Consider the following 12,500-nt stretch of genomic DNA (forward strand, 5'->3'; position numbering starts at 1 on the left):
TCTTTTAGAACCAGCACAAAGTCTTTTAGAACCAGTACATAGTCTTTTAGAACCAGCACAAAGTCTTTTAGAACCAGTACATAGTCTTTTAGAACCAGCACAAAGTCTTTTAGAACCAGTACATAGTCTTTTAGAACCAGCACATAGTCTTTTAGAACCAGTACATAGTCTTTTAGAACCAGCACAAAGTCTTTTAGAACCAGCACATAGTCTTTTAGAACCAGCACATAGTCTTTTAGAACCAGTACATAGTCTTTTAGAACCAGCACATTCATAAAACCAACACATAGTCACCCTTGGCTAATTTTGGGTCACTGAATACGTAGACGCTACTTACAATTGCATATTGATTCTGTTTATAAAGATATGGAGTCAAGGCGGGTGCTGTTTTCTTTGACCCGGGACGGAAGACAGAAAACAGGGAAACTCTCTTGATACAAACCCACAATACGTATATTAAGAATAAAAAGGCCATACATACAGTTCCCTTTAATCGATCAGTTGTTATTATGATTATAGTCAAGTAAAGGAACACAAATGCAACTAATTGTGGCAACGTTTCGCTCTCCAGGAGATTTGTCAAGCCGGCCTGGAGAGAGAAACGTTGCCACAATAAAATGTCACATTAGTTTCGCTTGTGTCCTTTTACCTAACATATTGTCGGTAATTCTACCAACATTATTACAATGATCACAGTCGTCTTCATCATCCTCAACACCAGAGACCTGTCTAAGTTATGCTTAATCGAAATTCAGGAAAAAAAAAATATAATGGAATAAATAAAGTGACGATAATGTCGTTTTAATTTTCTTAATCTGGGAGACCGAAATAAACGTGACTCACCTCCGGTCAAGATGTTACTTTTATTAAGTCTTAAGTTAAAATAAACCTTAGGTGAACATGTTGAATCTGAACTTGAGTATTCATGTCTAGTAATATGTCCTGGGAATTTTTAAATGAATATTACCTGGAGTTTACCTGGAGAGAGTTCCGGGGGTCAACGCCCCCGCGGCCCGGTCTGTGACCAGGCCTCCTGGTGGATCAGAGCCTGATCAACCAGGCTGTTGCTGCTGGCTGCACGCAAACCAACGTACGAGCCACAGCCCGGCTGGTCAGGAACCGACTTTAGGTGCTTGTCCAGTGCCAGCTTGAAGACTGCCAGGGGTCTGTTGGTAATCCCCCTTATGTATGCTGGGAGGCAGTTGAACAGTCTCGAGCCCCTGACACTTATTGTATGGTCTCTTAACGTGCTAGTGACACCCCTGCTTTTCATTGGGGGGATGTTGCATCGTCTGCCAAGTCTTTTGCTTTCGTAGTGAGTGATTTTCGTGTGCAAGTTCGGTACTAGTCCCTCTAGGATTTTCCAGGTGTATATAATCATGTATCTCTCCCGCCTGCGTTCCAGGGAATACAGGTTCAGGAACCTCAAGCGCTCCCAATAATTGAGGTGTTTTATCTCCGTTATGCGCGCCGTGAAGGTTTTCTGTACATTTTCTAGGTCAGCAATTTCACCTGCCTTGAAAGGTGCTGTTAGTGTGCAGCAATATTCCAGCCTAGATAGAACAAGTGACCTGAAGAGTGTCATCATGGGCTTGGCCTCCCTAGTTTTGAAGGTTCTCATTATCCATCCTGTCATTTTTCTAGCAGATGCGATTGATACAATGTTATGGTCCTTGAAGGTGAGATCCTCCGACATGATCACTCCCAGGTCTTTGACGTTGGTGTTTCGCTCTATTTTGTGGCCAGAATTTGTTTTGTACTCTGATGAAGATTTAATTTCCTCGTGTTTACCATATCTGAGTAATTGAAATTTCTCATCGTTGAACTTCATATTGTTTTCTGCAGCCCACTGAAAGATTTGGTTGATGTCCGCCTGGAGCCTTGCAGCGTCTGCAATGGAAGACACTGTCATGCAGATTCGGGTGTCATCTGCAAAGGAAGACATTTACAATAAAGGATGACATAAAGTTACGATCTGAACTTCCATTACTGCTATAAAAAAAAGTTAATTATTCAAGGTAACTATGACAAATACAGAATTAATATTTAGTGTCACAGATTAGGTAGCAGAATTTTATGTTTGTATAGAAAACATTTAAGTGTTATAATATAAAGGAATAACTTCCTGACGGAGATTAGATGCTGGCTAGTGTCGAGAAGTGCGTCAGGCAGTGGGTAGAATGAATAAGTAAAGCAAAGGATACAGAGAGGATTAAGACCGAGGTGGGGATATACGTACAACGGAAGATGCAAGATAACCAAAGCAATGGTAAGGAATGGGTAGCTAGAGTAGAAGTACTATTAGCATATTAAAAAAAAACTGAAAGATGAAAAGGGTATAGTTTGAAGGGACTGTTGCGTTTATTTAGTGTGTAAATGAGAGAGGTGACAGTACCTAAAGAGCGGAAGAAAGCAAGCATGTTCCTTTGTATAATGGGAAAGGGAACAAGAGAGAGAGAGAGAGAAAAAAAAAAGAGAAAGTGTGTGTTTGTGTGTGTGTGTAAAATTATAGGGAAATCAGCCAGTTGAGTATATTGGTTAAATATTATGGCATAATAATTACTGGAAGTTAGATTAGAGCAAAAAAAGTTCGACTGCAGAGGTACGAGGATGATATAGGAAAGATAGTGGATGTGTAGAGCACGAGATTAAACTGAAGTATATAACTGAACAATATTTAGATAAAGATAAAAAAAAAACTGGTATTTTCCTGAGTCTTATTTATGATTTTACAATAATGCATATGATGGGGTAGACCGGTATGCAATATGGAAGCTGTTGCAAATATACGAAAGAGGTAGTAACGAGGAGAATGAGGCTCATGTTAGGGTATGTAGAAGAGAAGGAAGCTATTTTCTAGTAAAAATAAGCTTAATATTTTTTGTAGATGGGGTTGTACTTAGTGGAAATAAAACGTATTATTTTATCAGTTATCATTCAGTGAAGGTCACCTGACACTAGGTTGTAGTTGTCACAGTTGTCCTTCACCGATGACAGTTCTGCTGGGAGAGTATGAAGACAAGTTGACACGGTTGGTGGACGAGGTTGGGAGGGTAAATAAAAGAAGAAAATTAAGAAAAGAGTAACAAAAAGTTTAGTAATGAAAATTTGTATATCAGATTAGAAGGAGGGAGTATGGAGGCAGAGATGTTTGAGAGTTTACGTGTCGGTATATGAGTCTGTGAAAGACGAGGTGAACCATAGAATAGATGGACTGAAAAAGTAAGACTGAGTGTTGAGAAATTTAATCTCTTGAGGCAAAAGGAGACATATATCAGAGTCCATTTCAGTGGTATAAAACGTTATTATATGGATGTGAGGCATGGACTTTAGTGCAGTGAGGAGGAAGGTGAAGGGCAATGAAGATGTCATATTTGCGAGCAGTATGACGCTGGGAGGATTTTGACAACATTTTGGAGAATACAATTATAAGATGGTGTGGATTTACGATAGGTATCATCCAGAAGGCAAAAGAAAGATTTTTTAGGTAATTTAGGCATTTACAGAAGACGAAGCAAATACAATGACGAAGAGGGTGTATAAATCTGGATTGGAAAGAAACAGGGTACGTACAGTCCCAGAAACGGCAGGTAAAAGGCGAAGGAGTTTTAAAATTCTAGGAGCTTGAGCATAAAGTACGCTCTTGAGTGACCGTGTTAGATCGGAGTGAACGGAGGCAGGTGGTTTTCATGACTGTTAGAGTGCGAGAAAGTTAACATTGATGAAGAGATTCAGAGAGACCGGTTGGATGGACCTCACCTCTCTGCAGAAAAGGTGAGATAGTGCAGTTCAGATGTCATGTGACTTGTGATGAAAGAAAGAAAGATTTCGTTCGGATTTTTAACCCCGGAGGGTTAGCCACCCAGGATAACCCAAGAAAGTCAGTGCGTCATCGTGGACTGTCTAACTTATTTCCATTGGGGTCCTTAATCTTGTCCCCCAGGATGCGACCCACACCAGTCGACTAACACCCAGGTACCTATTTGCTGCTAGGTGAACAGGACAATAGGTGTAAGGAAACGTGTCGGAATTTCCACCCGCCGGGAATCGAACCCGGGCCCTCCGTGTGTGAAGCGGGAGCTTTAGCCACCAGGCCACCGGGCCACGCACTTCTGGCAAGACAACTATTGAATGAATGATGATAAATATTTCCTTTTAGGGCGTCACGCTACCTTCGTGGGAAATGTCTGATGAGACAATAAAGAAAGTAGGACTTGTGTATCATTCTCACCAGTGTGAGAAACGTGTGTGAAGTAGTTACACCTGGCCCGGTACACTTGGCCCAGTACACGTGGCCTGGTACACTTGGCCTGGTACACCTAGTCTGGTACTCTTAGTCTGGTACACCTTGCATGGTACACCTGGCCTGGTACACCTGGCCTGGCACACCTGGCGCGGTACACCTGGCCCTGTACATCTGGCCTGGTACACCTAGCCTAGTACACCTGTCCCGTTACACCAAGCCTGGTACATCTAGTCTGGTACACTTAGTCTGGTACACCTTGCCTGGTATGCGTGGCCTGGTACACTTAGCCTGGTACACCTAGCATGATACACCTGGCCTGATACGCCTAGTCTGGTACACTTAGTCTGGTACACCTGGCCTGGTACACCTAGCCTGGTACACCTGGCCTGGTACACCTAGCCTGGTACACCTGGCCTGGTACACCTAGCCTGGTACACCTAGCCCGGTACACCTGGCCTGGTACACCTAGCCTGGTACACCTGGCGTGGTACACCTGGCCTGGTACACCTGGCCTGGCACACCTGGCGCGGTACACCTGGCCCGGTACATCTGGCCTGGTACACCTAGCCTGATACACCTGGCCTGGTACACATAGTCTGGTACACTTTGTATGGTACATCTGGCTTGGTACACTTAGTCTGGTACACTAGTCTGGTACACCTAGCCTGGTACACCTGGCCTGGTACACCTAGTCTAGTACACTTATTTTGGTACACCTGGCCTGGTACACCTAGTCTGGTACACTTAGTCTGGTACACTTAGTCTGGTACACTTGGCCTGGTACACCTGGCCTGGTGCACCTAGCCTGGTACACCTGGCCTGGTACACCTTGCCTAGTACACCTAGTCTGGTACACTTAATCTGGTACACCTGGCCTGGTACACCTAGCCTGGTACACCTAGCCTGGTACACCTGGCCTGGTACACCTAGCCTGGTATACCTGGCCTGGTACACCTAGCCTGGCACACCTGGTCTGGCACACCTGGCCTGGTATACCTGGCCTGGTACACCTAGCCTGGCACATCTGGCCTGGTACATCTGGCCTGATACACCTAGCCTGGCACATCTGGCCTGGTACACCTGGCCTGGTACACCTGGCCTGGCACACCTAGCCTGGCATACCTGGCCTGGTACAACTGGCCTGGTACACCTGGCCTGGCACACCTAGCCTGGCACACCTGGTCTGGCACACCTGGCCTGGTATACCTGGCCTGGCACACCTAGCCTGGTACATCTGGCCTGGTACACCACCGCAGCTCTGCGAGTACACAGGGTGGCTCCTGTTGCATGGAGGATCGGACTCCCGTCGAGTCGTTTATGGTACGGTATTGATGGCAGAAATTACCATAACGTTAGGAACGTCACTTAATCAGTGACGATACGGACCTCACGTGCTACTGTAGCTACGCGAGCGTCACTTGACGAATGTTGACGTCACTGACCTTAAAACATGTAGCGTCTGTTGGAATGTTGACTGGCTACTCTTCATGGGCTCTCAGGTGACCTTCACCTACCACCAGTCTCAGGTGACCTTCACTACCACCAGTCTCAGGTGACCTTCACTACCACCAGTCTCAGGTGACCTTCACTACCACCAGTCTCAGGTGACCTTCACTACCACCAGTCTCAGGTGACCTTCACCTACCACCAGTCTCAGGTGACCTTCACTACCACCAGTCTCAGGTGACCTTCACTACCACCAGTTTCAGGTGACCTTCACTACCACCAGTCTCATGTGACCTTCACTACCACCAGTCTCAGGTGACCTTCACCTACCACCAGTCTCAGGTGACCTTCACCTACCACCAGTCTCAGGTGACCTTCACTACCACCAGTCTCAGGTGACCTTCACTACCACCAGTCTCAGGTGACCTTCACTACCACCAGTCTCAGGTGACCTTCACTACCACCAGTTTCAGGTGACCTTCACTACCACCAGTCTCAGGTGACCTTCACTACCACCAGTCTCAGGTGACCTTCACTACCACCAGTCTCAGGTGACCTCTACTTACCACCAGTCTCAGGTGACCTTCACTACCACCAGTCTCATGTGACCTTCACTACCACCAGTCTCAGGTGACCTTCACTACCACCAGTCTCATGTGACCTTCACTACCACCAGTCTCAGGTGATCTTCACTACCACCAGTCTCAGGTAACCTTCACTACCACCAGTCTCAGGTGACCTTCACTACCACCAGTCTCAGGTGACCTTCACTACCACCAGTCTCAGGTAACCTTCACTACCACCAGTCTCAGGTGACCTTCACTACCACCAGTCTCATGTGACCTTCACTACCACCAGTCTCAGGTGACCTTCACCTACCACCAGTCTCAGGTGACCTTCACTACCACCAGTCTCATGTGACCTTCACTACCACCAATCTCAGGTGACCTTCACTACCTGAAGTCTCATGTGACCTTCACTACCACCAATCTCAGGTGACCTTCACTACCACCAGTTTCAGGTGACCTTCACCTACCACCAGCCTCAGGTGACCTTCACCTACCGCCAGCCTCAGGTAACCTTCACCTACCACCAGCCTCAGGTGACCTTCACCTACCACCAGCTTCATGTGACCTTCACCTCCCACGAGCTTCAGGTAACCTTCACCTTCCAACAGCCTCAGGTGACCTTCACCTTCCACCAGCCTCAGGCGACCTTCACCTACCACCAGCCTCAGGTGACCTTTACCTACCACCCGCCCTAGGTGACCTTCACCTACCACCCGCCCTAGGTGACCTTCACCTACCACCAGCCTCAGGTGACCTTCACCTACCACCAGCCTCAGGTGACCCTCACCTACCACCTTTACAAGACACACCTAGCAACGTTTCGCCACTGCATGACGAAGCATTTCTCTAGTAAATATCCTAATTACCTCACCTCGCCTTCGTCTTTTTTACATACAAGTCAGTGGTAACGACCACCTCTCACCTAGTTACCACCTAATTGCCTTAGTAGTGAGGAAAACTCTAAACCTGTAAGGCTCATACAGCTCCTGGACAATGGGATGTAATCAAGTTTGGTCCAAGGTGGGGAGAAGTACCTTGATTTCCTTGACAAGAGTCCTTAACCAGGATCAAGACCCCTCCTCCCTTACCCCTAGAAAGGGGCAGGGGGGTGAGGGGAAAGTATAGGGTCGAGGAGGAGGGGCGAGGATCATGTCTAGGTCATGTCAACAAGTCATTGATTCTCTCTCTCTCTCTCTCTCTCTCTCTCTCTCTCTTCCTTTCTTCGGTCTGAGACAATTTCTCAGTGTAAATACACTGAGAGATGTACATCTCTCGATATAGAAAAAAATATATATATCAAAGAAAATTATTTTACTGTACTATTCATCTTAGAGATAATTTATTACTTTGGCTAATTATATATTTAATAAAATAAAAGTTGTATTTCACAGGAGAAAATCTGACACTAGGTAAGCAGAGTGAGACTCGCGCGTCCCACTCATGTTCCTGAGGACCACTACTGCTCACTCCCACCCGTAGTCAGGGGTCCCCAACCTGTGGCCCTTCTAGGAAATGGATTCAGCCCTTACATGAAATTATGAATTCACTTTTATGTAGGTTCCACGCTGCACAGTGTCAACAGACCCGTGCGGTCCTCATCACACATTTGACCATCAAATGTGGCAGACTTGTGTAGGAAGGTTGAGGAGCACTGTGTGGGCCTAGATGATACAACCAATCACTGTTTAAGGCTCGTTGAACAGTCGTCCGTTTGGCTGTCTTAGTAACAGTGGAATACCTGTTATTAAAAGCATGGACTGCCTTATATTGTTTTACAAGTCCTTCCCTTATATTGTTTTACAAGTCCTTCCCTTATATTGTTTTACAAGTCCTTCCCTTATATTGTTTTACAAGTCCTTCCCTTATATTGTTTTACAAGTCCTTCCCTTATATTGTTTTACAAGTCCTTCCCTTATATTGTTTTACAAGTCCTTCCCTTATATTGTTTTACAAGTCCTTCCCTTATATTGTTTTACAAGTCCTTCCCTTATATTGTTTTACAAGTCCTTCCCTTATATTGTTTTACAAGTCCTTCCCATATATTGTTTTACAAGTCCTTCCCTTATATTGTTTTACAAGTCCTTCCCTTATATTGTTTTACAAGTCCTTCCCTTATATTGTTTTACAAGTCCTTCCCTTATATTGTTTTACAAGTCCTTCCCTTATATTGTTTTACAAGTCCTTCCCTTATATTGTTTTACAAGTCCTTCCCTTATATTGTTTTACAAGTCCTTCTCTTATATTGTTTTACAAGTCCTTCCCTTATCCCAGCAGAACGACGAAGCCCATTTTCTTTCTGACACTGGATACGATCTTGTTGCAAAATAAATATTGTGAGGAGAAGTCAGGAGACGAAGATCACATGCCAAGATAACAGCAGCCTCAAATACCTATCAGTAGCACGAGGGCCATGAGGGCTGTACACCATCAAGCAAGAATGAACAGAGAGAGACACAGAGAGAGACACAGAGAGAGTAGTGGTGTTTTGTTTATCAGGAGAACTGGGAAAGTTCCATACGGTCATGTACTAAGTTTAAAAGCCTTTCAACTGCACGAGGGTCATTAACGCTCCTTTAATCTCCAAATTAGGGATGAAGTAAACTCTCAGTGTATACACGTGGAGACACGTCTAGCTGCGTATACACTAAGACATACACCTCCAGATGTGTATATACTGAGATACCTCTAGCTGTATATGCACAGCTCTCACACACAGGTCACTCTCTCTATCACTTTCACACACAGGTCACTCTCTCCATCACTCTCACACACACAGTTCACTCTCTCCATCACTCTCACACATACAGGTCACTCTCTCCATCACTCTCACACAGGTCATTCTCCATCACTCACACATATAGGTCATTCTCTCCATCACTTTCGCACACAGGTCACTCTCTCCATCACTCTCACACACACAGGTCACTCTCTCCATCACTCTCACACACAGGTCACTCTCCATCACTCTCACACACAGGCCACTCTTTCCGTCACTCTCACACACACAAGTCACTCTCTCCATCACTCACACACACAGGTCACTTTCTCCATCACTCTCACACACACAGGTCACTTTCTCCATCACTCTCACACACACAGGTCACTTTCTCCATCACTCTCACACACACAGGTCACTTTCTCCATCACTCACTGACCCTCCTTCACCTCTCCTCCTACTCTAAACACCCTCTCCTCCTTCTCCACCTCACACCACCTCCCCCTGCTCCACCTCACGCTCCCTCCTCCTGTTCCACCTCACGCCCCCTCCTCCTGCTCCACCTCACGCCCCCTCCTCCTGCTCCACCTCATACTCCCTCCTCCTGCTCCACCTCACCTCTCCTCCTGCTCCACCTCATGCCCCCTCTTCTTGTTCCACCTCACGCCCCCTCCCCCTCCTCCACCTCACACTCCCTCCTGCTCCACCTCACCTCTCCTGCTCCACCTCACGCCCCCTCCTCCTGCTCCACCTCACGCCCCCTTTTCCTGCTCCACCTCACGCCACCTCCATCTGCTCCACCTCACGCTCCCTCCTCCTGCTCCACCTCACACTCCCTCATGCTCCACCTCACCTCTCCTCCTGCTCCACATCACCTCTCCTTCTCCACCTCATCTCTCCTCCTGCTCCACCTCACGCCACCTCCCTCTGCTCCACCTCACGCCACCTCCCTCTGCTCCACCTCATCACCTCCTGCTCCACCTCACGCCCCCTCCTCCTTCTCCACCTCACGCCACCTCCTCCTGCTCCACCTCACACTCCCTCCTCCTGTTCCGCGTCACCTCTCCTCCTGCTCCACCTCGCGCCCCCTCCTCCCGTTCCACCTCATGCTCCCCTCCTCTTGCTCCGCCTCATGCCCCCTCCTCCTTCTCCACCTCACGCCCCCTCCTCCTGCTCCACCTCACCTCTCCTCCTGCTCCACCTCACCCCCCCTCCCCCTGCTCCACCTCACGGTCCGTCCTCCTGCTCCACCTCACGCCCCCTCCTCCTGCTCCGCCTCACCCCTCCTCCTGCTCCGCCTCACTTCTCCCCCACACTCCCACTTTCTCCCTGCTTCCCAAGTACCAGCCTCCCTCCAGCACACTAAACACTCACTGATCCAGGTCAGGAGGAGGAGAAGCAGCAGGAGGAGGACGTTGATGACGACGAGGAATACGAGGAGGAGGAGGAGGAGGGGAGGAGGGGAGGAGGGGAGGAGGGGAGGAGGGGAGGAGGGGAGGAGGGGAGTATTAGGAGGAGGATGGGGGATTAGAGTTAAGAGGAGGAGGACGAAGGTAAGGAAGAGGGGGGGGTGTTAAATTAAGGCTAGTCATGCCATAGAGCAATTAACAGTGATACTCTCTCTCTCTCTCTCTCTCTCTCTCTCTCTCTCTCCAGACTTTCTCTATCGACTTGGAAAGCTGCAAGGCGCAGTGGCGTATATGTGTACACATGACTGCACATATGTGTACATGTGTTTGTATATGCACACAAGCATGCAAGTTAAGATAATCTAATTTCCCAAGTAGGTTAACAGTATATTGTAAATTTTTCAAAGGAAAACTCGTAGTTGTTCACAAGATTACGAACCTTGACTCGAACCCACGCAGGGGAGTCTGGCAGGGTTACCCAAGTGACGCTCTACACCACTCGGCAACAGATGCCTCAAAAGCTGGGCAGCCTTGTGTACAAGCCATGTTTCTTCCCAACCCGGGCACATCAGTGAGCCTCAAGCATGGCTTCAAGCTCTTTCATTCTCCTGTGTTAAACTTTAATAATTTAACGTTAAACTTTAATAATTTAATGTTAAACTTTATTGGTTTAATGTTAAACTTTAATAATTTAACGTTAAACTTTAATAACTTAATGTTAAACTTTAATAATTTAACGTTAAACTTTAATAATTTAATGTTAAACTTTAATGATATAATGTTATGTGTAGGAGACTTAAAACAACAAAGATAAAGGTCAAAATGTAATACTACGAGGCTGATGAATGACCTTTAAAGACTATGAACTACACGTCGTCTGATCATCACCAGTCAATCAAACTTGAATCTCTGAAACAGTTGAAAAAATACAATAAACTCTCAGCGTATATAAACAAAGAAACAAATTTATTAAGAAATTTTTTTTTACCTTTTATGTATTTATTAAGAAATTAAATCAAATGGCAAATTATTGCACATTCTGACCCTTGTTTAGGTATGGAGTTTTTATAAAGGTTTAGGAGACCTTGAGGAATATTGAAGAGTTATTAACTTCAAATGTGAGGCTTATGTGTTGTTGTTAGTGTTGTAGGTAGTGTCTGGAGTTATAGCACTGTAGTGTTCTTAACATGTAACAAAATAATAGTCCGTACAGCACTTATATTTACTAGGTGTAAGAGGTTCCGAATTACTTAGTCAATAAATTCCCGCTTTCCACACACACACATACTAGTAAATACTACTACTACTACTACATACACACACACACACACACACACACACACACACACACACACACACACACACACACACACACACACACACTACACACACACACATACACACACACACGCACACTACACACACACACACACACACACATGTCATGTGGGTTTTCGATACGTGGATGGGTAAAAATACTCACGTAGGCTGGTAGTACGTATAATATATAACGGGAAGTATGGGAAGCGCCAACAGCCGACCTGTCTCTCTCTGCTGCCTAACTACGACTGACCCATAGTGCCTACGGGTGAAGGTGTTTGAAATCCTGCTATGGTCAGCAGCAATGTGAATACAGTCAATGATTCACACAGATGGTTAGTAGTGAGTCATCTACTGGTACACTGGTTACTGGTAACTGGTTACTAGGAACTGGTACTACTACTGAGAGCTCGGCGACGCTAACGTATGTCGTCCCGACATACAACTAATACAAACTAGAGACGGCAGGTGTACGGCTTGGGCTGATTCTATACAATGTCAAAGTACACAACAATTGAACATTATAACATACATAAGTAGAATATTGGAATGGAAGCTTACATAACTGAAACTGTAATGAAACTGTAACGCAATACAAGGTATGATATAGCACAACTCATCGAATGAAACTCAACATTGGGATTACACAATAGAAGTGATAAAAAAAAATTGATCGATCGATCTGTATTCATGTGATCTACGGATTCTGAGGAAGGAATATATACAAAGAAAGAAGTGTTTAACAGAAAGGCAGATTCGGTGCACTCAAATCTAGACTGTTAACTCTCAGAATT

The sequence above is a fragment of the Cherax quadricarinatus genome, chromosome 14, assembly GCF_038502225.1.
Source record: "Cherax quadricarinatus isolate ZL_2023a chromosome 14, ASM3850222v1, whole genome shotgun sequence".
Classification (NCBI taxonomy): domain Eukaryota; kingdom Metazoa; phylum Arthropoda; class Malacostraca; order Decapoda; family Parastacidae; genus Cherax; species Cherax quadricarinatus.